The 26,434-nt window shown below is 36.3% G+C and overlaps 1 protein-coding gene and 1 non-coding gene across 6 annotated transcripts in view; both read right to left on the reverse strand.

The window, feature by feature from the left end:
• Tcf12 (transcription factor 12) overlaps nucleotides 1–26,434 on the reverse strand; it is a 252,997-nt gene that overhangs the window by 126,994 nt on the left and 99,569 nt on the right. The gene's annotated exons all lie outside the window — the stretch shown is intronic.
• On the reverse strand, nucleotides 5,770–5,876 carry LOC125341241. Its single transcript, XR_007208924.1, has one exon. It is a non-coding gene; the product is annotated as a U6 spliceosomal RNA (small nuclear RNA).

Consider the following 26,434-nt stretch of genomic DNA (forward strand, 5'->3'; position numbering starts at 1 on the left):
AGGACTAAGATTAAGAAATATCAAACAAGACCGCCCAATATAACTACAGAATCTTTTAAAAAAAGAACCTAATAAATAATTTCTTGACATTTAAACTGCAACATCAGTAGTTTTCAATAAATAAACCACTACTTTTGTGAGGTTAAATGAAGGCTTAAAAATACATTTGTACTTTGATAATCTAATTATGATCATAGAAATCATCTTTTAAAAATTGCAAAACACCTCAAGTGACATTGTCAGAACAACAAACGACGGGATAATAGAGGCTGCTTTAAACTTGCACAAATAAGAAATATATAAAGTATATTTTAATATAGTATGAAAAATGGTGACAGAAATCTATGAAGAGAGGCATATACAACATCCTAGAGAAAAGGGCTATGGAAGGTACTTGGTAGAGAATGTCTACCTTCGCAAAAACAAGGTGAGCAAAAAATAAGGGAGGAAAAAAAACCACCACGAACTCCTTCAAATTCTGACTTGTGCTTAGAGGAAAAGGATTATTTAGCTCCTGAAATAGTTTGCTGTAACTATCCAGCCAGCACTTGCTATTCACAGAAGAAGAAGAAAAAAAACACCACATTACTGCAGACCAGATGGGAACATTCCACATGACCAAACCAATCAATCACCTCGGTGGGGCGCAGGTGCAACACAGCCGTGGAGCAACACACCATTTCACAGTCTATCGGGCACAAACACATGGCCACCAATCAATGGCACCCCGAGGACCTCGGAGGGGGCAGGCTCTCTGGAGTCTTACTGGTCCATGCCTGATGACTTCATAATCACACATCATTTCATTCACTAGAGGATACAAACTAGCATTCTAATAACCTTCTACTGAAAATGGTCATGTTGTGCATATTAATACAGTGCTGTTTAGAGTGAAGCAACTGACTTTACACGGCAGACTAGGCAAGGCTCTCGGGGCTGAAACAACCTGAAGCTAGAAACTTCTTCCTATTTAAAGATGGCTATTTTGTTCAGGCTGAGATCAATGGCAATATGATTCATTCTGCCACATCAAACTTGGCATGCAAGACGCACATCTTACACAAAGCAACTGTTAAACAATAGTATGCTTGAAGAGATAAAGGAAAAAGGAGGATTAAAATAAGAGTTGGTAATTCTGCATGAAAGGTAAAAAGACTCTGTGTCCTTCTAGAAGAATCTAACCAAAAGAGAACTGCAAAAAATAATTGGATAGCAGAAAAAAAGTTAAATGTATAAGTTTTTCTCAATTTCCCCCACGGCTTCAGGGTACCTCTAAAAGTGCATAATTACAAATATGACAAAGCGAATAATTTTCAGCAAACACCGCTGTTATTCCACCAAAGCAGAACTCCATACTCTCTGTTAGGCAGCATTCACAGAGCTCCTACTGGTTCCTTCACTCAAACAGACTGAAATATCTTGGATAAATGAATAATTCAAATAGCCAATTCATTATATATTATATACAACATAATTTGGAAGAAAACCTGGAAAATACATGTTTCATCCTAAAAAAGGAAACCAGCCAGCTCAAATCCTAGGTGGAACAAAGCAAAGTATACATCTGTTTTTAAACAGATTTCTTTGATAAGTCAGAGGACCTCACAGGTCCTTAGAACTCATGAGGAACACCAATTACCAGAGCTAAGGTTCATGTGAAAACCAGCACAAGACATCTAAATGGACCCTCTGACAAACCTCAAGGTTGACTTAGGCGATTCATTTTTGATACTAATACGTAGGATATTTTGTTTCTCATAAACCAATCTATAGAAAATCTAGCTAGTTTACAATTCAAATGTGGCTTCTGAATACACTATGTATTTATTTACTTATAAATACTACATTTAGTCCACAGGAGGCTAATAGTAATTCTATATATAACAGCCCAAAACTTTAAAGAGAGTACACCTGACAAAAATATATAGAGACTACCTTTGGAAAAAGAATTCAGTGATTAGTCAAAGGAAGCTATTATGATGATTATTCTACAAAGTGATTATTCTACTGGTGAGATAATTTCCCTGGTAGATTATTGCCTACCACTTAATTTTCTAAATGGCAATATCTTAGCTTAGAAGATACTTTGAATCTCAAACCTAAAATCTCAGATTCTCTGTCAGGAATAACTACAGGTACTCTTTGATTTATTACAAACTTATATTCTGTAAAATCTACTGTAAATCAAAAATATGATTAAGACAATACACCACACATTCTAAACATCGTAACTTAGCCTGTCTACCTTAAATGTGCTCAGAACACTGACAGTAGTCTATCATTGTGCAAAATCATCTTCTGCAAAGCCAATACATAATAGAAGTGATGGATATATTTCATTTTATTTACTGAATACTTGTTAAAAAGTTTACTGAATACCTGGTTAACAAAAAAATACCTGTTTAAAAAAGCATGGAACATTACAGAGTACCAATTATCTACCCTTGTGTTCTCTTTATTGCAGCCTGCTGCCCCCACTCAGCATTATGAGAATAAATAATCTTACCCACCACATACTGCTAGTTTAGAACAAGATCAAAATTCAAAATTGCACAGTTCCTAACAAATTCATATTGCTTTTGTACCATGATGAAGTACAAATTGTAAGCCAAAACATTGTAAGTCAAGGAAAATCTGTAATTTTGTAGTTTTCAAACATTGTATAAAAATGATTTTAATTTAGTAATCTGCTGAATAACTGGATTAGACCGAACCTTGGGAGTTTCTTCTATTTATGATCTGCCTTTGTAGCATCACATAGCTTTACAGACTATCAAGTCATTTTCAGAGTATCAGGTAGGGATGAATAATCAACTCTGCCAGTTCCAAAAGTAGAGCAGGGGGGCGGGGGAGCACTTTATATGTGTATGCGGCCATGATCCTCCCCATACAAGTATAAAATAAGGAAAATATGAGTTCAAATTCATTTTCTTTCAAAATATAATATCATTAAAAATACTACTCATCCATCCTAAAATAACAAACAACAACAAAAACCAAAACCTATTCAAATACATTTCTAAAGGGATTCACAGACTTTTTGCCCTCTATGCAAAAGCATTATTGGAGCTTTTGACACAAAGTCGAAGGTTCTGAGGCTTATACACATTTAACCGGTAAGAGTGGTAACTGATCTCATCAAAATTAGCTGGCAGGTTGAATGGTATTCAAAGCTGTAACACCAAACATATCATGTATGATCACCAAAATACATTTTTCTTTTTCTTGATTCTAAGTTTAATACTAAAAGCCCTTTTTTTTTTTTTTTTAAATCAGTAGTGGGGCTTGAACTCAGGGCTTGGTTGCTGTCCCTGAGCTTTTATGCTCAAGGCTAGCACTCCACCACTTTGAGCTACAGTGTCACTTCCAGTTTTCTGGTGGTTAATTGGAGAAAGAGTCCCATGGACTTTCCTGCTTAGGCTGGTTTTTGAACCATGATCCTCTGATCTCAGCCTCCTGAGTAGCTAGGGTTACAGGCATGAGCCACTGGCACCTGGCTAAAACTTTTTAACTAATATAAATAGAAAGTAGTTAATATGGCAAGAATATAGCAGATGAACTCTAGAATCAGAATTCTGTTTAAACACCACTTGGATGACTTGCCTATTTTATGAATTTTGAATCAGTTTCCCAAAACTTTCTAAGCTTCAAATTCTTGATTTGAAAGTCAAAAAACAAGTGTAGACATCTACAGCTTAGGAATTGTGAAGACAGTAGAAACAAATACAGGAAGCATTATATTTTTCATTATTATGTAATATTCATGATAAAACCCAGTGGTCTGAAAGTAACAGTCTCTTTAATGCTCTAAATCAGTTTATAATCAGTACAGGTCCCACCTCTGTTGTTTAAAAAGCTAGTACTTCACAAGAAAATTGATGGCTCTCTTATGGGTCACCAAAAATTAACTGCAGATGTTGGCCAATATACTCTTCAAATGGTCTCCTGACAATACATTCTAGAGAACCTAACTCAGAAAAAAAAAATCCTACTTGAAGAAACATCTCTTTTGTCTAGAAATTCTACCTTTTCTGTCTATAATTAGTTGTGCAAAGTTTTTTTAAGTTAATTTGCACGACTTACAGATGATGCTTCCCTAGAATCCACAAAAAAAAAAAAAAAAAGTAGCCAATAAAACACTCTAGCTGTCCTGCTCTACATAAACCAGGCTTGAAAACAGCAAGTTTTAAGGTAATACCATCATCTGGAAACCAGAGTTCCTTAACTGAAATAACATTTGGTGATCAGACATCAAGAAATTTGGCCAAAAGTTAAGACTTTCATCTGCCAGAGAAATTTTATCCCAGAGAGGTGAAAGTGTAAGGGAAAGGCAGTCTCGTATTTACTAAGGCAGAACACATTTCAACTTGATTCTAAGAAATACTTTATTAAATTCAACTTTTTGAAAAGTCTTTAAAACAACATTTACATCTACTTTTATAATGAAAGCACAAAAGACTGTACTATATGGCTAAGTTTACCAGGGACAGTCACAAGCATAGGCAGTAAGGGGCTTCGAGATGGTAGTGAGTTGAAGCCAGAAGTGGATTTGAAGCTAGCCATCACAAAATGCCCAGTGAGTTCCAGTAAACTAGAAGGACCTCAGGTGGAATGGCAAAAAAGAAAAATGCATTTATAAGTGCTAGTCCCTGGGCTGGGGAGTGTATATATTCTTTCATTACATTATTCTGAAGGATACACTACTGCCAGAATTATCAATACCACCTCAGAGATTAAAGCACCGTTTCTCCAAATCTAATATACATGTAGCCATCAGGCACATCAAATGCTGCCTTTCGGGAAATGAAAATAAAAACCTCAATGAAGTTTCCACCCTTACTAGGATAGCCAAAATTTAAAAACTTCGGCAAATATGTAAAAAAAAATTGGAACCCACTTTTTTCCCTTCTTTATTGTCAAAGTGATGTACAGAGGGGTTACAGTTTCATATGTAAGGGAAGTACATTTCTTATTCAACTTGTTACCTCCCCTTTCATTGTTCCGTCTCCCCAACTGCCCCCTCCCAAGTTCTCTGCCCCCCATGAACTGTACAGTTGGTTAATACCAATTGGTTTTGTGAGTATTGCTATTGCAATGGTTAATCTTTGTCCTTTGTCTCTCCATTTCGGTATTCCCTTTCCCTTTCCTAGTTCCCAAACACATATATACAGTATCTGGGGTATTGAGATCAGTTAGTAATAGCAGGAGTAAAACCACAGGAAGGGAATATGAGAGGGAAAAAAAGCATTATCTTGTATGTTCATACGGGCATAGCTATTGTGATCTTCTGCTACGTTTATCCTAGAAATGTACTAATTATTCCCTATGAGGGAGACCATAAAGTCCATGTTTCTTTGGGTCTGGCTCACTTCACTTAGTATGATTTTTTTCCAAGTCCTTCCATTTCCTTACGAATGGGGCAGTGTCATTCTGACAGAGGCATATAATTCCATTGTGTATATGTACCACATTTTCTTGATCCATTCATCTACTAATGGGCATCTGAGTTGGTTCCATATTTTAGCAGTGACAAATTCTGCTATGATGAACACAGTTGTTCTGGTGGCTTTAGTGTGATCTTGCTTGTAATCTTTTGGAGTAGATGCCCAAAAGTGGGACTGCTGGGTAGTAGGGGAGATCTATGTTTAGCCTTCTGAGGAACCTCCATACTGCTTTCCAGAGTGGTTGAACAAGTTTACATTCCCACCAACAGTATAGTAGGGTTCCCTTTTGGCCACATCCCCTCCAGTATGTGTCATTCTTAGTTTTAAAAATATGGAACACTTAACAAATTTCCATGTCATCCTTGCACAGGGGCCATGCTAATCTTCTCTGTATCATTCCAATTTTAGTATATGTGCTGCCGAAGCAAGCACAGGGACCCAACTTTTAGAACAGTCTGGCAGTTCTTCAAATGGTTAAATATAGTTAATTGTTACCTAATAATTCTACTCCTAGGTACCGTCATGCACCACTTAATGACATTTCAACTATGACCACATGTACTACAGTGATCCCATAAGATTTTTCTGAATCTGAAAAATGCCCATCTCCCTATGATGGAGTCGTTCTAATGACATGGTGCTGGGCATCCCTCGTGTGTTTATGGTGATGCTAGCTAGCATAAACAAATCTTCTCTGCTGCCAGAGGTACAAATGTATACTATACCCTAGTATGAATATACATGATGCTTAATAATAGTGACAATAAGTGACTGTGTTACTTGTTAGGATGTATTTATCAAACTATATTTCTTTTGAGTGTGGGGGGGGGGGTTTCATTGTGTTGCCAGACTGGTCTCAAACTCCTGGGCTCAGGGGTTCTTCACCTCAGCTTCTTCCCAAGTGCTAAGAATACAGCTGCATGCCACCACATCCAGCTTTCTATATACTTGACTATAGTTATCTCTTAAAGAAGTTTACTGTGAAGCAGAATGGTAAGTTATGCTGGCAGCAGCATCATAGATCTGTGTTTCCTACATCTTCTTGCCTTTAACAGGAAGACACATCAAGTAACTGACTTATCACTTGTAGGTTTATGTAAGTGTGTATGCTGTGCTTATACACAAGAAAACGACCTTGTATGTAGTTTGTCAGATGACACCTCATAGTTGAGTAACACTTGACTATATATAGACAAGAGAGTTGAAAACATGTCCATACAAAAATTTGTACAAGATATTAATGTATTCATAACAAAAATTTACAATCAAACCAAACCTCAATGGATGAATGGGATCAGTTAAACATGGTATAGAAAGAAGTGAAGTATTAGTATATGCTACAACATGAATAAGCACTTAAAAATGCTAAGAAAAAAATCACAAAAGATCACCTTTTGCACGATTCTACTTACATGAAATGTCTAGACTATGAAAACTCATTCTCAGAAAGCCTAGTTGGGGGCTAGGTGCAAAGGAAAATGAAGACTCACATTTAATAGGAACAGTGTTTCTTCATGGCAAAATAAAAGTGTTCTCAAGCAGGGTTCTGGTGGCTCAGGTCTGTGAACCTAGCAACTCAAAAGGCTGAGCCAACCTGGGCATTACAGTCCATGAGACTCTTATCTCCAATTAACCAACATAAAAGTTAGAAGCACAGCTGTAGTGCAAGTGATAAAGTACTAGCTTTCAATGCGAAAACTCAGGGACAGTTCCCAGGCCCTGAGTTCAAGGCCCAGGATAGACATAAAAACAAAAAAAAGTGTCTTGAAAAGAGACAGTGGAAATGATTGCACAACTCTGAATACACTTTAAAAAAAAAAAAGGTACTGTGTACTTTAAAAGGGTGACTTTTATGGTATGTGATATGTTATTGTATCTCTATAAAACTACACTTAAAAACACTGAAGCAGAAAATGGAATAATGGTTACCAGGAAAGAACCAAAACACTCTTTTAGAGACTTATGGAATAACAAGAAGAGCTCTTGTACAGGGTTATGAAAATTAAATGAATGAAGGTAAAGCACTTTACACTGTGTCTAACAACATACTGAAGGTTCTTAATAAAAATGTGATCTCCTCTTTTCATAGTCAAATACAGAAACAATGTATATTAAATATTATTTTCATTCTAATCTGATAGCTTAATAAAGCTGTTTCTTGTCACCTGATTAGTAAAGAAGGAATACAACTCAATTTAGAGGCACACAATGTTCCCTTGGGATATGGTGTTGCACCTCTAAAATCCTACCACTTGAGAAGCTGAAATTAGAGGATCACAAGTTTGAGGCCAGCCTGGGCTACACAGTTTGTCTCAAAAGAATAACAAAACCTAACAAAACCAAACAAAGCCAAAACCTACCAGATGTTTCTCCTGAAAACTGTTAAGACTGATCAAGACAAGATTTTATATGCCAATAAATTTACTACTCTGGTTATAGTGAAGAACATATAAGCTTCTCCCCATAGTACATTATGGCCCCTGGGAAGATTTAGGTGCATCTAGGCTTATTCCATTACTGAGAATGACCACTGAGTAATTAGGCAAATAATAATAATCAGGCAATTGTAGTGATGGGTACAGTCTGCCATTCCTTCTTGTACCACATCACAAATATTTCCCAAACACAAATGGGAGAGACTCATTTGCCTAAATCAGCATGGAAGACACTGGAAGATAACCTCAAGGAGCTCAAAATCTAACATAACAAAAAAAAACTTTATACATAAACTGATGTATTTCTATAAGCACTATTCTTACTGATGTGAATAGTAGATAACAAAAAACTGTTAATTCAAAAATGTCCATTAATTTGTCATCATCTCCTCAAAATTTGGTAGAACTTCTTCTACATTCCAGAGGCTTTATGTTTACTGAATACATGAATAAAAAATGAACTAAGGAATAAAAATAGGAAAAATTAATTTATTATTTTGATTTTCTCTCAACATGAAAGGTTTCTACCTATTACTACCTATTACTCCAAAACATAATAAACTGACACACTGGGCTGACATAACTGAAGTCAATTATAAAGATTATATTCCTAATATAACATAAATTCCTTTCCGTGCTGCCTTAGGTAATTTACACTAAATACAAATATACAGCATAAAGATCCCTACTTGTGACCCTTTTGAACTCACTGGGGAAAATAGATGATTCATAATAAATAAAGATTTGTAGATGTGGTCTGTGTGAAGGTACATCAATGATCAAATGAAGAAAGATTGGATCTGACCAGTATGCCAAAGACTGACTTTATCAGGGAAATCACATTTATGCCCTTAGAAATTCACTTAAAGGACCAGGAATGTAGATCAGTACTCAAGTGACATGTTTGAGGCTTTGGGTTTGATCCCCTACACAGGGGCCAAGGCCATGTAAACCAAAACATTTTCTGAAATAGCAAAGAAGTGAAGTTTAAATTAGGAAGATAAAAATGTATATAAATGTAGTAACAGGAGAGTGTCTGCCTAGCATGCATAAAGAAAGCCCTGGGTTCCCTTCCTCAGTACCACAAAAACAGAAAAGGCCAGAAGTGGCACTGTGGCTCAAGTGATAAGAGTACTAGCCTTGAGCAAAAAGAAGCCAGAGACAGTGCTCAGGCCCTGAGTCCAAGCCCCAGGACTGACAGGCAATCAAGCAATCAATTAATTTAAGCTTACAAATTTTATCATTTTTGCTTTCAACAATTATCTGAGATCCTCTTTCATTAATTCATTTTTAAAGCTATTTGAGCTGTTGGATAAGGTGCTAAGGAAGAAAATCTACTTCTAATTTTGTGTCAAATAATGTATGGATAAAACAAACTTAAATTTTATTAGCCAGCTTATATTTGTACTTGACCACAGAGACTTATAAACAGCATAGAATGTCTTAGCATATAGAAAATAGTTTATTATAAACAACTATGACTATCCATGAACTAAATGATCCCTCATGATTAATCTATCAGATAAAATTCATGATTAATCCATCATAGTACATGGTAATGGAGGTATTTTGAGAAAGGGGAAAAACTAGTTTTGAAAAATCTCAAGATAAAATATTTTCAATATTTTTATCTTAAGGAAAAGATAAAATATTTTCAATCAAAAATATGCATACACAAATGTGCAAACTCCAGCTTGGGCTAGGAAAAGGAATAATAACAACTAGTTTCTGGACAAGCTACACACTAAGGTTGTGAAAATGATTTTGCACTAGTTAAGCAAGCGTAACCAGAAATGAAATGAGAAACAGAATAGACAGAGAAACTTGAAAATACGCTGGCTGCTTGGCTGTTGTGGTGGAATGACAGTGATTTGATACAGGCAATTAAAAGTCTATAATAACAATTCCTCCCTCCCTTCTGACAGTTAAGAGGATTCTGGTCAGTTTGATCAAACTGATGATCAGATATCAAAGTATAATTTTTTTAAAGAAACATTTACACTAAAAAGCACACATCACAGATCTTAAGTACCCACTAAGAGTAAGAGAGGCCCTTCAACTACACAATTCCTAGTTCAATCACATCCCAAACTCAAGAGACTGATTCTTTAACGTGGACTAACAGGAATAGGAGTTAATTTGCTCAGACAAAATTCTTTCCTAATGAATCACTGCCCTTTAATTTGCTCTTTTATTTAACATTTGCAAAGGTTGTTGTTGACATTTGCTGTATGTCACTGCCAGGGGACCAAGCTACAATGGAGACAAGGCAGTTATCATCAACATTGGAGCTTGTTTTTTCTCATGTGCCAAAATATATCCTGGCCAAAGCAAACCTTATCCTAAATACTACAGAGCCAATTAAACTGATCATTGTACTGAATACAAGATAAGCCTTCTGAATTTGCAAGAATACACAGAACTACAGATGACTCCAGGAAATTATCAAACAAATGATCAAAACAAAATTATCAAACAAAACCTGCAAATTTTCTATGAGCAGGTTATATAAATATAATTCCACAAAATAAAAATGCTACTTGAAATATTATCTTTTCTATTTGTGGTTATGAAATCATTTTTGGAATTATACATTTATTTTAGTAAGTCTGTATATTAAGAATGATAGAAGGTTAACTAAAATAAAATTGTCTTTATCCAAAGTTAAGGAAGATGTTATTTCAAATTTTAATTTATTAATACCAAGAATTGTCTACTAACGATGTGCTAGGTATTATGTTATGTTGTATGTACGGTTTATGCCTCAAATCTCAAACCAATTCTGTAATTTAAGTAAAATTATCCTCATTTGTATATAAGGAGGCAAGCTTGCAAATCAGAGTTAGAATTTCAACCCAAGTCACAACTGTGAGAAAGTAGCTCATGCCAGGCTCTAGTGGCTCACGTCTGAAATCCTAGCTACTCTCTGAGACCTAAGGTTTATGGTTTGAAGCCAGCTGGGGCAGAAAAGTCCAAGAGACTCTTTATCTCCCATTAACCACCAGAAAACGAAAAGTGGCACTGTGGCTCAAAGTGGTACAAAAGCTCATAGACAGCACTCAGGCTTTGAGTTCAAGCCCCATGACCAACCAAAAAAAAAAAAAAAAAAAAAGAAAGAAAGAAAGAAAAAGGAAAGTAGCTCATATCTATAGTAATAAAGTAACAGTATAGTAATAGTTATCTCCCATTCATATGAGATCTTAAATTTAAAGTAGGCCACTTCCTATCAAAGTTAGTAAATACAGACCTACCTGGCTTTCTACTAGTAGATAAGGTTAACATTTTTCTAACTTTTTATTGATTTTTATTTAAAGATGATCTAACAGTTGGATTTTAACAGAAATTATTTTCTTTTTTTAGTTCTATTTTTCCTCATAAATAAAACTGTCATTAAAAGAACAAACCTGCAAGACAGGTTTACCAGCTTGACACTGATAATCAAAAAATGATGAAATCTGGAAAGACTGAGTGCTCAAACCAACTCACACCCAGAAAAAAAGGAGTCAAATGAAGATGGTTAACATCACTTCATGGTTCTGTCCCAAGACCTTTCCTCAACTGCCTTAACCTAACAAATAAAAGGCTGCTTTCCAAGCACTGAACTCTGTAGGGGAAAAAGAAAATAATGTAGCATTCTAAATGGAATGAGAGGGCTGAGGATGTGGCTTACGTGGTAGTGCCCTTGCCTAGTTTGAATGAGGCCCTGAGTTCGATCCCAGTACTACAAATACATAAATGAATACATTAAACTATAACCTCTTAGAAAATAAGATCCTGCATTTTTCATAAGCATTAAACTGTTACAAGAAATTTCATATTTAGGAACATTATGACATTATATTTGCCAAAGGAAAAAATAGCACATGACCTTAACTACTTAATTCTATAATCTTTTTTGTAAGTAAGTTAGGAACCAGCAGTTTATTGGTATAAGGCTGTTCAAATGGAAGGCCCAAAGCCAACAGAGTATAATGGTTAAAATAAGCTTTGGAGTTACACATATCAATCAATATCTTCCTACCACCTTACATAGTGTTAAAGCTAAAAGAAAAAAATTAACAACAACTTTGCTTTGCCTCGGTTTCCTTTTCTGACAATTCTACAGAAAAAAAAAATCACATCAGAATCCAACAGAGTAAGGCACTATAAAAATGCTAGTCTGAGGGGCTGGGGATATGGCCTAGTGGCAAGAGTGCTTGCCTCGTATACATGAGGCCCTGGGTTCAATTCCCCAGCACCACATATACAGAAAACGGCCAGAAGTGGAGCTGTGGCTCAAGTGGCAGAGTGCTAGCCTTGAGCAAGAAGAAGCCAGGGACAGTGCTCAGGCCCTGAGTCCAAGCCCCAGGACTGGCAAAAAAAAAAAAGAAAAAAAAAATGCTAGTCTGGGAACTGGATAGAGGTAAATAGTGTTTCCTCTCTTTTGAGTTTATGTCTGGGAGTAGTAGTTCCCCTTTGTTTTCCTCTCCTCACACTTCTCCTAGTGCCTACTGTCTCTGTGCTTACCTAGTGTCTAGTGTGCTAAATGATTATCATGGAACACTGTACTTGTTATACACAGTACACAGTAACTTGACTTTATTCTTCCTAGTCAAAACCTCTCTGCTAGGAATTAAATATAACAGTAATTTATAATAATTGGCTAACAATTCTGATAGATTAACACTTATGCCCAAGCCAGTCATTAGAATATAATTTGGCTTAAGTAAACATTCTAAGATCCTGGCTATAGACCTGCTCCTTTAAGTAATTTCTACTACTCACTGTTTCTTCCAATACAATCCATATCTCTACCAGGTTCTGTGCATTCCTAAAATAGCTTCCAAGACAGCAGGCAGATAAGGACAGCCAGAAGCTAAAAAGAGGCCAGAGTCACCCATGCCATGGCTGACTTCACCAAAAACTATCAGAATGCATATTCTGCTGTTGAAACCTTAGCTATGTTTAACCTCTTCTTTGATGAGATTAAAATGCACTCACTTTTCACTTACTCATGTTGCTTATTCTATATGCAAAATGTATCTGAATATCAAGAGATCAAGCTATAGTAAAAACTATGGAGAGAAATTTTTACTTTAATTCTTCAAATTAAAGAAAGGGTAGACAAACTAGTACTTACTTAATAAACAAGCAGAATCCAAAGAATATTTTCAAAACAACAGAAATAAAAACAAACAGAAATTTCAAAAGTATTGTTAGCCTACAGCAAAGGTCGACCAGACATTTAATTCTGCTCAAGAGCTTTATTTTATAGTTCATTTAACATGAACAGAAAGTAAAATAAAGATGTTTCACATTAATTCTCAACTTTCTTCTCTTTGAATTAAAAAGAAAACCTCATTTTAGTACTGAGCTTGATCACATCACTCATTCAGCATATTTATTAGTATATCCTTCAAAAAAGGCATTATGCTAAGTATTAAAGATGTAAACCAGCTGGTCAATGGTGTCTCACACTTATAATCCTAGCTACTCTGGAGGCTGAGATCTGAGGATGGCAGCCAGGGCAGAAAAGTCTATGAGACTTTAATCTCCAATTAATATCCAGAAAATCAGAAGTGGCGCTGTAGCTCCAAGTGTTAGTGCACTAACCTTGAGCACAAAAGCTGAGGGACAGCTCCCAGGCCCTGAGTTCAAGCCTCACAACCAACCAAAAAAAAAAAAAAAGGAAGAAGGAAGAAAAGAGGAAGGGAGGGAGGGAGGGAGGGAGGGAGGGAGGGAGGGAGGGAGGGAGGGAGGGAGGGAGGGAGGGAGGGAGGGAGGGAGGGAGGGAGGGAGGGAGGGAGGGAGGGAGATGTAAATAAACCTACTTAAAAATCAACTTATGCAATCAGCGAGATTGTCTATTTGGAAAGAAGTTAGAAATATAAATAGTGAGATTCTGTCAAAGCACAACCAATTTTCACGGAAATTCATGCATTCTAAAAATGCTTATGCTGGACTGGGAATGTGGCTTAGTAGTAGAGTGCTTGTCTAGCATGAATGAAGCCCTGGATTCAATTCCTGAGCACCAGATACACCATAAAAGCCAGAAGTGGGCACTGTGGCTCACGTGGAAAGTGCCTTGAGCAAAGAAGAAGCCAGGGACAGTGCTCAGGCCCTGAGTCCAAGCCCTAGGACTGGCAAAAAGAAAAAGAAATGCTTATACTGATTAACCCTTCCACATCACCCATCCAACTACTGCTTCCACTTAAAATTACAATTGCTTATGAAAACATTATAGCAAACCAAGTCTGTCCACAACATTTTTTCACTGGCTGAAACTATCTTAAAATGGCTGTCAACCAAACCACTTTTCTAAGTAACAAGCCTCTGATGGAGTACTAAGTAAAAAAATCATGTCATATATTCATTTGTGAAAAAGCAGTAACAATTGCTGTAGCTGAGATATATGTGCTTTCAAAACAGACCACAAGGGGGGAAAGGGCAGGGAACTCAATCACTCAAGTAGTAGAGGACTTGTTTAGTAAATATGAAATCTAATACCATTGCCACCAAAAACAAAACAAAATTCAGAAAAAGCAAAGTACTTAACTAAAATATAATTCTCAAAATGTGTTACTAACTTAAGTTCTCTACCCATACTCAAAAGGTTATTATCAAAGGACAAAGACTCCATTTCAAGACTGGGAATACAGCCAGATTCCAAGATTGGGAACATAGCCAACTCTCACCTTTCTTGAAAGGTTCTAACAGCCACTGAAGAGATGCCACTTTATTTACTGAGTATCACTATATTTGGGGCATATACTAAAATATGTGGATACAAGTATAATAACAACACCAGCTATCCTCAAGGAATTTATACTTTAGCAGAGATTGCATACAATCCTCAATGATAAAAGGTAATAAAGAAATATATTACACAGTGAGTTGTAATAAGTGTTAAGGAAACACATAAGAGCTAGTGTCTGTCTCTATGAAAGTTTCAGATTTCAAATACAAGCTGACCTTTAATGGATGAAACAAAGTCAATGTTATTGGGAAAACCTTGTGAAAGTGAGTTATAAACTAATGAATCACTAGGTTACAGCTAGAGTGTAGAGATGAGGATCAGAGAAAAAGAAAACTTTAACTTGAGTCAGAAAGTTAAAGGTCCTTAAGTGCCAGGCTAAGGAGCCTGGCTTTATTGTAGGTACAACACAACGGACAATGGAATGCAGAGGTCTATGACTGCTGTCTGCCACAAAAAGGTAAAATTCATAACTGAAATACAAATTCAAAACAAAAATAAATAAGACTTTGTTTCCTTTTCCCATTCTAATAAAATGCTTTGTATTCCTACAGCTTAACCTAGAATGTAAATTCTGGAAAATGATGCCTTTTTTTGTATATTGTAAGTTTTATAATTAAGTTCCAAGTCTGAGTCTTTAGTTATTCTTTGAAGGCATCTTTTTCATCTTTATATTTCCCACACTTTTAAGGCCAGTGATTAATAGAAAACAGTACAATATGAAGAGACAGTACATTTAAAATCTTAGGGAGGGAATGATTAGATTTTGTACATTACCAAACCAATTTCATTTAAATGAATTCTGCCCGCTGATTTTCCATAGAAAAATAAAGGCCACCTCAACCTCACTGAAAGGATGAAACCTCAGATGTCACACTCCTAGAATACAGCAACCTACACTACCCTATAGCAGCTCTTCTGTTCAAACAGCTGTTGAGATCAAGTTACAGCCTGGCCATGCCCTATCACTCATGGTTAGCAGACAGCTGAGGGCATTCCAAGTGATGGTTTCACTGCTCCAAGTTAACAATCAATGTAGCCATCCACTTTCAGGTAGAGCTAACAGAGCTTATCCCTGACAAATCCACCCAAGGCATGTCTCCTTTCCACTAGAGAGTATCATCACCGGAAAATCAGCTCACTTAAAAATTCAAGTGGGGTCAGCCCACAGAGCTGGTGTGGAACTAAGGATATTTCCAGGTTCTTATTCAAATCCAGAGAATTGTAGTCCTCAGCTGTCAGAAAGCTCATATTTCCAAATTCCCCACCACCAAATTCAGAACAATTCTCACTTCTGCGTTCCTAAGAGTGAAGAAAGGTCAGAAGATTGCCTCCTACATCATAATCTGAAAAATATATGCCATATACACCAGAACTATGACTGTGATCAACCCTGAAGGGTTCAGCTTTCTCTGGTGTGGAAAGGAAAATGGAAGAAGACAGGTTCAAGACCTGTTCATAGGTACTTCCCTTTTGGCCTTGTCCTTCATACAAAGTCTTTTATTCTCTCAAGATACATAACCAAACCTACCTATTCTTCTACTCCAGAGGCAAACTATAAAGTTTTATCAAGTTCTGCTAATTGGCTTTCTCTATTCCCCTCTGTGCCATTGCCCCTCAACAAGAACAACACTACAGGTCTCAGTCTAAATCTATCATTTAGGTTTCTGGATGTCATCCTTTCTCCAGTAAATCTAAAATATCTCTTTCATACTTATAACAAATCTCTAGAAAAAAATGTCAATACTACCATGTTTTCATAAAAACTGGCTTAAAATTTACTGGGATTTGGCTACTCCATGCTATGGTCCACAGTGAAATAACACCTTCTACAACATGGCTCAAGTTGTAAAGCACTTGTTCAACAAGCACAAAGCCCTGAGAGCTCAAGCCCCAGTACTGCCCAAGGAAAAGATGACTTCATTTCAAGATCCCTTACATGGAATCTACCAGGCACAATATATTGTGCGTATTACAAACGAACTTTCACCCACTGAGATTCCACATTTCTGTTCAATGATCCATTTTAGTCTAGTTTACTATATAAATGCCATTTGAATCTCTTTTCACATGGGACTACTCTATCTTTCCCCTTACATGTCAGTGAATGTCACCTTGATAAATTAGTATTAATGGAGAAACTATGAAAACTAAACTTTCCAAATGTGCAACAGTGTAAACATCAACTGTTACTTTCATCAAACACAGGGTCTTGGTCTGTTTCCTAATTTGTGCCATGACATGAACGAAGTGTTCCTTTTTAGCTCTCAACACCAAATGCAGCTACCATTATACCTAAGGCCAGTTCTCAAACTTGTAGAGATATCTGGAGCTACTGGGGAACTGGACTAAAGGCAACAGCCTACATTGTTCCTTTTGTATTTTTTTTTCCTAGACATAAAAATCTGTTTCCCAATTAAAAACAATCTTTCAATCAAATTCCTAAGAGCTCAGTCATACAGAAAATTAGAGCCCTATGAAATTTCTCAAGCAGAACAGTGTTTATTTAATTTTTGTATGAAAAATGATAATATGGGCTAAGGGGTGGGTTTCCAATGGTAGAAAACCTATCTACCAAAATTGAATCCCCATGTTCAAACCCCAGAATGGGAGGGGAGGGAAGGGAGGCAAAAATGGAGGGGAGGAGAAGGTAGTTTCTTTGTAGCTCCACGCAACCCTAATTATGCCATAGCTTGCAAGGAAAAAACATGATCTTTTCCTCTAATTATGCTATTCTTAAAATGCTTTAGAACAGACTTTAAAAGCAAAAATATTAATAACCAGCTGAACAAAAATTCTCAGTTTCTGAACCTAGATTCGTTACATTAATTACTTCTTTCCTACTGTGTGTTTTATTGACCCTTAGAACCATTATCTTTCAGGCAATCTATTATGACACTAATCAGATATTACACATTGTTATGTTTATCATGAGAATGCATGCTGAGAAAGCTTCATCTTTCCAACTTACTGGGTAATTTAGGAGTCATTTTTCCAAATGTCTACAGTTTGGTCTACTACCAACTGATGTACACGTTATTCTTAGTAGTAGTATTTGTATCTTGAATCAAAATATTTCCTCTTACATGATCAGATAACCATTCTAATCCTACAATATATTCCTTCACAAAGTAACACATTCTCCATACCTTATTTATTGATTTTCATTGAATTTCTAATATTTATGGTCATGAAAACTTTTATTTATGGTGATGTGCAAATGATTTAACAAGAATATTTAAAAACAACATACTTTAACACTTTTATGAAGGCAGAAAGTCAAACCAATGACCATTCTGATACATTTAAGACATGCAATAATATTATACATCCACTTTAACAAAAAAAATATCTAAAATGCCATAAACAATTGGTACAGATCATCTGAATTACTTTAATTAGCAGTTAACCTAGGCCATGGGTTTAAATGAACTAAATAAACATAACAACAAATTAAAATAGCTTATGTTAAAGACATGAGAAATAGAAATTCTAATATTAGCATAAATTATAAAAGTATTAAATACTATACTATTAATCATAATTGTGCATACTTCCAATTAATTGTCTTGTAGAATATAAGATATATTTTAGAATCCAATGTCTCATTCTTTTCCTAAAGCAGGATCTAAATAACTTTGTAATAGCTGACATCTTAGCCCTTCTGGATCACACACACTCTCTCTCTCTCTCTCTCTCTCTCTCTCTCTCTCTCTCTCTCTGACCCCACACAGTTATAAATGCCCTAAGACAGACCACTGGGGAAAACCATACAGTGCTCATCTCTGCATGCCTCAGTGGACTTCACAGCAGATAAACACACCCTACAGCCAGATTAACAGACACACTAAAACAAAATGGGAAAATTGAGATGCAGGCACTTCATCTTACATCTCTTTTTAAAGCAAGGGGTGATTTGTTTTCACTTTAGATTTCATAAATACATAAAAAAAAAATCTGTCCCCCAAATTCATCTATTCTAATATCAATCATTCAGGAAACATTCAAAAAACCTTAAGTTGGGGTTTAACAAGCAGATCCAAAATTATAGTCCAAATTTTTACAAATGACAAATTTGTTTTTACAACATAGACATTTTCTTATTGATTCTGTGTCTGTGTGTATCTCTGTGTGTATGTGTGTGTTTTGGGTGCCGGTTCTGGGGCTTGAAGTCAAGGCCTGGGCACTGTCCCTGGCTTCTTTTGCTCACTTTACCACTTGAGGCATAGCTCTATTTCTGACTTTTTTGGTGACTAACTGGAGATAAGAGTCTCACAAACTTTCCTGCTCAGGTTGGCTTTGAACTTCGATCCTCAGATTTCAGCCTCCTTAATTAGTAGCTAGTGTTACAAAAATGAGCCACCAGCACCTGGCCATGTATATATTTTAGAATAAGACTTTTAATTAAATTGAGGATATTTTTGACAAATTCAATAGAATCTTTCAAAATCCAAGGGAAAATACAAATTTATTGCTGGTTCCCTCCCCACCAATTATCCCCCAAGAGACTATAACTCAGAACTCCCTCTAGGGAGTTGTCTGAAAACAACAACAACAACAACAAAAAACTAGCCCTAGGGACCACCAGAACAGCCTTACCTAGACCCCTCAAACTTCCTATGAGCCATCTTCTTTTGACTTGTGATAAATCAAAACCTGCCCAAAGACCTTCCCAAGCAGGATTAGCATTTTAAGGGAGAAGAGGGAATTCGTCACAGTAAACAATCCATGTCCTAATTAAAAGGAAAGGTCCAGTGGGGCTGGGAATATGGCCTAGTGGCAAGAGTGCTTGCCTCGTATACATGAAGCCCTGGGTTCGATTCCTCAACACCACATATACAGAAAAAGCCAGCAGTGGCGCTGTGGCTCAAGTGGCAGAGTGCTAGCCTTGAGCAAAAAGAAGCAGGGACAGTGCTCAGGCCCTGAGTTCAAGCCCCAGGACTGGCAAAAAGAAAAAAGAAAGACCCAGTCAAGATTTCTCTTTGCATTTTTCTGTTTTGGGAGTGGGGAGAAGTGCATTAGGGAAATAAGATAAAAATGAGCAGTGCAGAATTAAGTTTAGGGCCTTCCAACACCTTTCTTTCTCCTATACATCCTTCTTTCTTCCTCAAGCAACAATATGCTGCCTTGTTGCTAATATTTTTCTCAATTCTTAAATACAGATTATCTCACTTTTAAACATGGACTTCTGTTCTTTGAACCTTTCTATTCTCTATTGCCTCAAGGCACAAAACTGTAGTGCACACAAGGAAAAGGACCAGTAGTTGGGAAAAATAATTTTAAAAAATACTCTTCTTCTTACATAGTATTATCACTTTATCAGAGCAGTTTTTTTTTAGAGCAGTTGTTTTCTAAAATTAAAACATTCAAGAGATATTCTTGTTGCAGTAACTCATGTTTTTTCAGTGATTTAATAAGCTACAAAGTGCCTATGTTTTTCTATATTTGCATTAGAAACGTTTAAAAAAATAATTTTGTCCGCACATTCATCTCTTCTTCTCACCAGTATTCCCTAGCCTTCTCTCCTACAATAGTTCCATTTTTACTATTTTTTATGTATTCAGTTACCTGTTTACTGAGTTTGTAGTCAAGTTTTTCTTAGTTAACTATAAAGTCCCATACATTTTTAAGAACAATATACAGACTTCTCAAACTGGCTTTTTTCACTTAGTGATTTACATTCTACGTTTGAGGTCTTTTTTTTTTTTTTTTTTTTTTTTTTTTGGTATTAATAGCAGTGCTTGAACTCAGATGCTCACACTTGCTCAGCTTAGCAGCTCCTCCAGTCAGGCATTTTGTTGGTTAATTGGAAATGGAATCTAGTGGACTTTGCTGCCAGGACTGGCTCTGAACCTGAACCCTCCTGTTCTCAGTCTCCTGAACAACTAGGGTCACAGGTGTAAGCCACTGGCATCCAAATGGTCATTTTTCACAGTGGTCCTCAAATGTCTAGATGTATCAAAATTTAATTATACATTCCTGAAATGAAGCACCATTTGGTTGCTTCCCAATTTCATAGTTATGAAACAAAGCTGCTATAAACACCTGTTTGCATATTACTGTGTGGCATAAGTTTTCAAGTTCTTTGAGTAGGTACCAAGGAATACAACTGCTGAATTTTATGGTAACAGCATTTAGTTATGTAAGAATTTGTCAAACTGGCTCACAAAGTGGTGTACCATTTTACAAAACTGCCAGCCATAAGTCAGCGCTCCTAGTACTTCATATTCTTTCCCCTATTGGCTGCTGTCGGTATTTTGGATTCTGGGCTTTCTAACAGGTGTGTAGTGGCATCTCACTGTCACTTTATTTTGCACCCTCATAATACATTATGTTATGCATCTCCTCCAGAAGCTGATTTGCCATCTATATATTTTCTTAGTCGAGATGACTGTTCAGGTTTTTGTCCATTTTTTAAATCAATCGCTAGATTTTTCTCATTACTGAATTTTCAGATCTATTTATAGATTTACTAGTCCTTTATTAGATAAGTCTTTTGTAAAGGCACTCTTTTGAGTGCTAGATATTATTGAAACATCCACATGGTACAAAGTGCCATAAATTTCTTTTCTCCTTCTGCCTGCCAAGAGTTTCCTAGATACAAGGCAGTCATTGTCAATAATTTCTAGTATTTATTTTGAAAATATTCTCATAGACATTCTATACAAATATAAACAAGGATGTTTATTTTTTTAAATCAATGTTTTGCTTGGGAAAAATTCAAATTTATAGAAGTTACATATACCTTCTACCCATTTTATCCTTACATCTAACATAAGCAATATTTGTCAAAACTAAGAAATTAACAATAAACTAATACTATTAACTAAACTTAAGATTTTTGAATGCAAGTATCACTAATATAATTGTTTCAAGATTCAGTCCAAGATGCCTCATTGAATTTAGTTATGTGTCATTTGTATTACAGATCAAAAGAAGTTTTGTCTGCTTCTCTGCATTTATCCTTTTACTTAAATGTTTCCCAGGAACCTTCTGTTAATACATAGGACAAGATTCTTATAGTTGTATAATACAGTATGTGTGAGTATGGACTAATTATTTACTTAACTAGTCCTCTATATAAGATATGGTCCCAAAGAGATACCATTTTAAAGTATTTTTAAAGTACCTACATAGTAACACTGATTTTTAATGTCTGGACCACAAATCTATGTTTATAATCTGATTCTGTATAAAAGTGTGCTGACACATGATCTCAGGAATCAAGAGAAGTACACTTGTAAGGAGATATTAATACATTTTATAATTAACTATAAATAAACTAATTTTTTTAATTTGGTGTGGAGAGGCTTGTAATCTAACTCCCATTTAATTATGACTCCCTAGAAACTCCAAAGAACCAAGAGTCTAAGAATTCTCCAGAGGTATTCTCAAAGTGAAAAACAAGAATGCAAACAAGAATGACTGCAGAAACACCAAACCATGGCACGTGGCAATAGCCCAAACCCAGCAGTTTTCACTAGGAAAGAATTATGTCCAAATTTAATAATATTATATACACATGATCTCATAAAAATATTAGACCAGGAAACATTTTCTTTCTTTTTTTGGGGGTGGGGGGGACAGTCCTGGGGCTTGGACTCAGGGCCTGAGCACTGTCCCTGGCTTCTTTTTGTTCAAGGCTAGCACTCTGCCTCTTGAGCCACAGCGCCACTTCTGGCCATTTTCTGTATATGTGGTGCTGGGGAATCGAACCCAGGGCCTCATGTATATGAGGCAGGCACTCTTGCCACTAGGCCATATCCCCAGCCCCCAGGAAACATTTTCTAAACAGACAAAACTGAAATAACCCCAAAGACAACATGGCTGTCTCAAGCCAGAGTCAATGTCACTATTGGTCAATCTCTTGCTATTTATCCCTTATACAAAAGAAATGCACTGGAAGTTGAATAATCATCCAAGAGACTCTGAATCCCATGCGGTCCATGAAAATAATGCTAAGAAGCCATTTTATCAAATAAAAAGACACTTGACAGTTGAATATTTAAATAAGCCAGTTAATAATGGAGAAAACTCAACAAAACTCAAATGTGAATTAATGTCAGTATAATTTTCTCACAGGAAAAAAATTAAAAAGAATGGAGGTGAAGTTTAGCGGTTGATTGCTTGTCTAGAATGTGGACATGTACATGTGGAGGAAAAGAGAGGGGATGGTGGTGAGAGTGGAGGGTGTGTGTGTGTGTGTGTGTGTGTGTGTGTGTGTGTGTGTGTGTGTGTGTTGCACCTGTGCGCAAAGAAGACACCCCATCTCCACTCATTTCACCCTTTTCAATCTGCTCTTCTTGGCCTCATTTATCTCTAGTTTTTCCATTGTTTCAATAAACATTTAGGTGAGAGGAGAGAAGGAAAAATACCTTGGTGATAGCTGCTTTTACTCTGGAAACACCATGCAAAGAGGTAATTAAGTCCTAGCTTTCTTGAATATATGTCATAAATATCACCTAGTTTAAGTTAGATTCTGTCATATGTAACTGAATTCTACTCAACCATAAAACTTTCTCTGATTACTTATGGCTATGCCTAATCTTCATTCCTGAAAGTCTCCAAGAATTTTTTATATCACTTATACTCTGCCAAGTACAATTACTGAAATTCTTAATTTACAGCCCCATTCCACACTAGAATAGTGAAGTCTGTAAAGACAGAGAGAATATTCTTTACTTTTATTTCCCAGCATAGAGTATTTTCACACACTAAAGGGCAGAATAACTGGATGAATATGTGCACAAAGGAGATGGATATTTTCCACACAAGTCAAACTGGTTAATGACCATCTAGGTAGTAGAAAGAGAAATTTAAAAAAAAAAACAAAACATGTAAGAGCTATAATGGGGGGGGAAGGCAGCAAATAACTAAATCATTTGATGTAAAAAAAAAAAAAATAGGGGAAGAAGCATTATGACAGAATGGGACTGGATTCCAAGAGTGTCAGAACCATGCTTTTCAGCTAGTCATTTCAATTTTTTTTTTTGGGGGGGGGGGAGGTTTTAGTTTTTCTCTTTACTAGATCTCTCTCATTCAAGTTTCTTCCACTGCCAACATTTTATGTTTGCAAACAGCCAAAAGCCAGAGAACGCATTCCAATGAAGATATACTCATACGTTTTCCTGAGACTTGGGGTTAATGCAACACTGAGAAAGCATAAGAACTCACTCTTATGAAATATTACCAAATTAGACATTAAGTCATACTAGTTTATTCCCATAAACTCCATTATAGTCATTTTTCATGATCTGATCTAGCAAAGGAAATTCATGTATATCTGAGTTAGGTATCTTTAAAGGTAGAGTTTTATTCTACTTTTGACATTTGCAAAGTGATGATTATACAATTTTTGTATCTCTAAGGGATTTGTGGATATATCATAAAATAATAGTCCAGGCAGTATCAACTTCACAAAAGAGTTTTCCTTGAAACCTGGTGGTCTGAATTACTAAATGCATTGGAAAATAGTACACCAAGACTTAAATTCTCAGAAAAGCCCACAAAAACCTATTTAGCTTCTAGTAAAATGGAAATAAAATGTGGCAACTGCCACCAATGGTGGCTTAATGAAAGAACCACTGGCTTCCCCTCACCTCAGTCCTGGGACTTGAACTCAGGGACTGGGCACTGTTCCTGAACTTCTTTTGCTTAAAGCTAGCTCTATGGTACTCTACCACTTGAGCAACAATGCCACTTCTGGCTTTTTTCTGTTTATGTGGTACAGAGGAATCAAACTCAGGGATACATGCAAGGCAGGCTAGCACTCTTATCAGTAAGCCACGTTCCCAGTCCCTACTGGCTTCTTCCTAAGTCCATATTTATAAGCAGAGGTTTCACAACAATAGCCTTGAACAATTATAATTCTAAAAGCAGTCTTTTGTTTAGGGGTGAATAATGGCTATTATATATAATGTATATGTGTGTATGTATGTATATATATATATATATATATATGTAGCATTATAAATTCTAGAACTACTGAATACCTTTGAGGATACTTAACATTACTCTATCAGAAAGGTAAAAAGTTATTTTCAAATTTTAACCTTCAGCCCTGAGTTTCTTCATATTCTATCACACATTGATTTCACTCTTCAAGAAAATAATTAACAAGCTATCTCTACAGATAAAATAGGATATCAGAAAGGAATATAATCAAAGGTTTCGGACAAAAAGGAAAAATCAAACTGGGTGCCAGTGGCTCACATGTGTAATTCTAGCTACACAGGAGGCTGATATTTGATGCTGTAGTTCAAAGCCAGCCGGGGCAGAAAAGTCCATGCAACTCTCACCTCCAATCAACTACTCAGAAAAAGCCAGATGTGGCACTGAGGCTCAAGTGGTAGAGTGCTAGCCTTGAGCAGAAAGAGGCTTGAAGACAGTGTGCCCAGGTCCTGAGTTCAAGCCAAGGACTGGCAAAAAGAATTTTTAATAGGAAAATTTAAGCAAGTTACTCTTTTATGTTTAAATTTTCTATTTAAGACAATGCAGACATATATTCTGCTTAAAATAAGTGAAGCTTTGATAAACCTAGAGGAGTTGAAAGACTGCAGTAGTTGATTCGATAGTCACTTAAGAATTGAAAGATGTGGAATTTTGTGAAGTAATTCATTTCTAATTCATATCTAATTAATATCAAATATTAGTGAAATTTATGAGGGGATGAAGAGTTTATTTGTTTTGTTTTGGTTGCCAGTCCTGAGGCTTGAACTCAGGGCCTGAGCACTGTCCCTGGCTTCTTTTTGCTCAAGGCTACCAATCTACCTCTTGAGCCACAGCGCCACTTCCGGCTTTTTTCTATGTATGCGGTGCTGAGGAATAGATCCCAGGGCTTCATGTAGACGAGGCAAGCACTTTACCACTAGGCCATATTCCCAGGGATCAAGAGTTGAAAGCTCAGGGGCTGGGGATATAGCCTAGTGGCAAGAGTGCCTGCCTCGGATACACGAGGCCCTAGGTTCGATTCCCCAGCACCACATATACAGAAAACGTCCAGAAGTGGTGCTGTGGCTCAAGTGGCAGAGTGCTAGCCTTGAGCGGGAAGAAGCCAGGGACAGTGCTCAGGCCCTGAGTCCAAGGCCCAGGACTGGCCAAAAAAAAGAAAGAGTTGAAAGCTCGCTTCCTAAGCTGGAAGTGAGTCAAGGCTGAAAATATTACTAATTGCTATGATTAAAGTTTTACATAAAGCTTTAATGCAATACAATACAGAACTGCAGATGATAATTGCCTGGTGATGTGCCAAAAGGGTATATTTATTTGAAACTTAAGAAAACTCCTTTACAATTCGATAATGACAAATCAACAGGGTAGTTCTGAAATTCTTAAAAAGACATACTAACTGACCCAGTGTAATAGCTTTACTTCCTACATAACACATGTCAAAATATCTAAATGAATATAGAAATGCAATTTCTATCGCAAATTGTTCATTACTGAATCATTATCAACCCTTGTTAGACCAAATTTCTCATCATTGCAATGTACAAAATCATTGAAGTGTTTGAAAGCTCCATCATGAAAGACAGTCACACTTTATAATCCAGTATTTCTGCAGGCAAATGTGCTTACAGCTGAACATAATACTCAAAACATTCCCTAGATGTACAATCCCTCCCTACAACTTAATGGTGTTTCTATGTTAACATCAATGATGAAATACGTAACTGCGTTTCTCCTATCTTTAACTGTTTCTGAGCATTCACCATTCAAACACCATTCTCAAGGGTTACCTATTTTGACAGTTATGAACAGTTCAAATGCTTCTAGTATGCCATACACATAGAAGCAAAGCTTCAAAGTTTTTGGTTTTTAGCCTG

Source organism: Perognathus longimembris, chromosome 23, assembly GCF_023159225.1.
Source record: "Perognathus longimembris pacificus isolate PPM17 chromosome 23, ASM2315922v1, whole genome shotgun sequence".
NCBI classification, from domain to species: domain Eukaryota; kingdom Metazoa; phylum Chordata; class Mammalia; order Rodentia; family Heteromyidae; genus Perognathus; species Perognathus longimembris.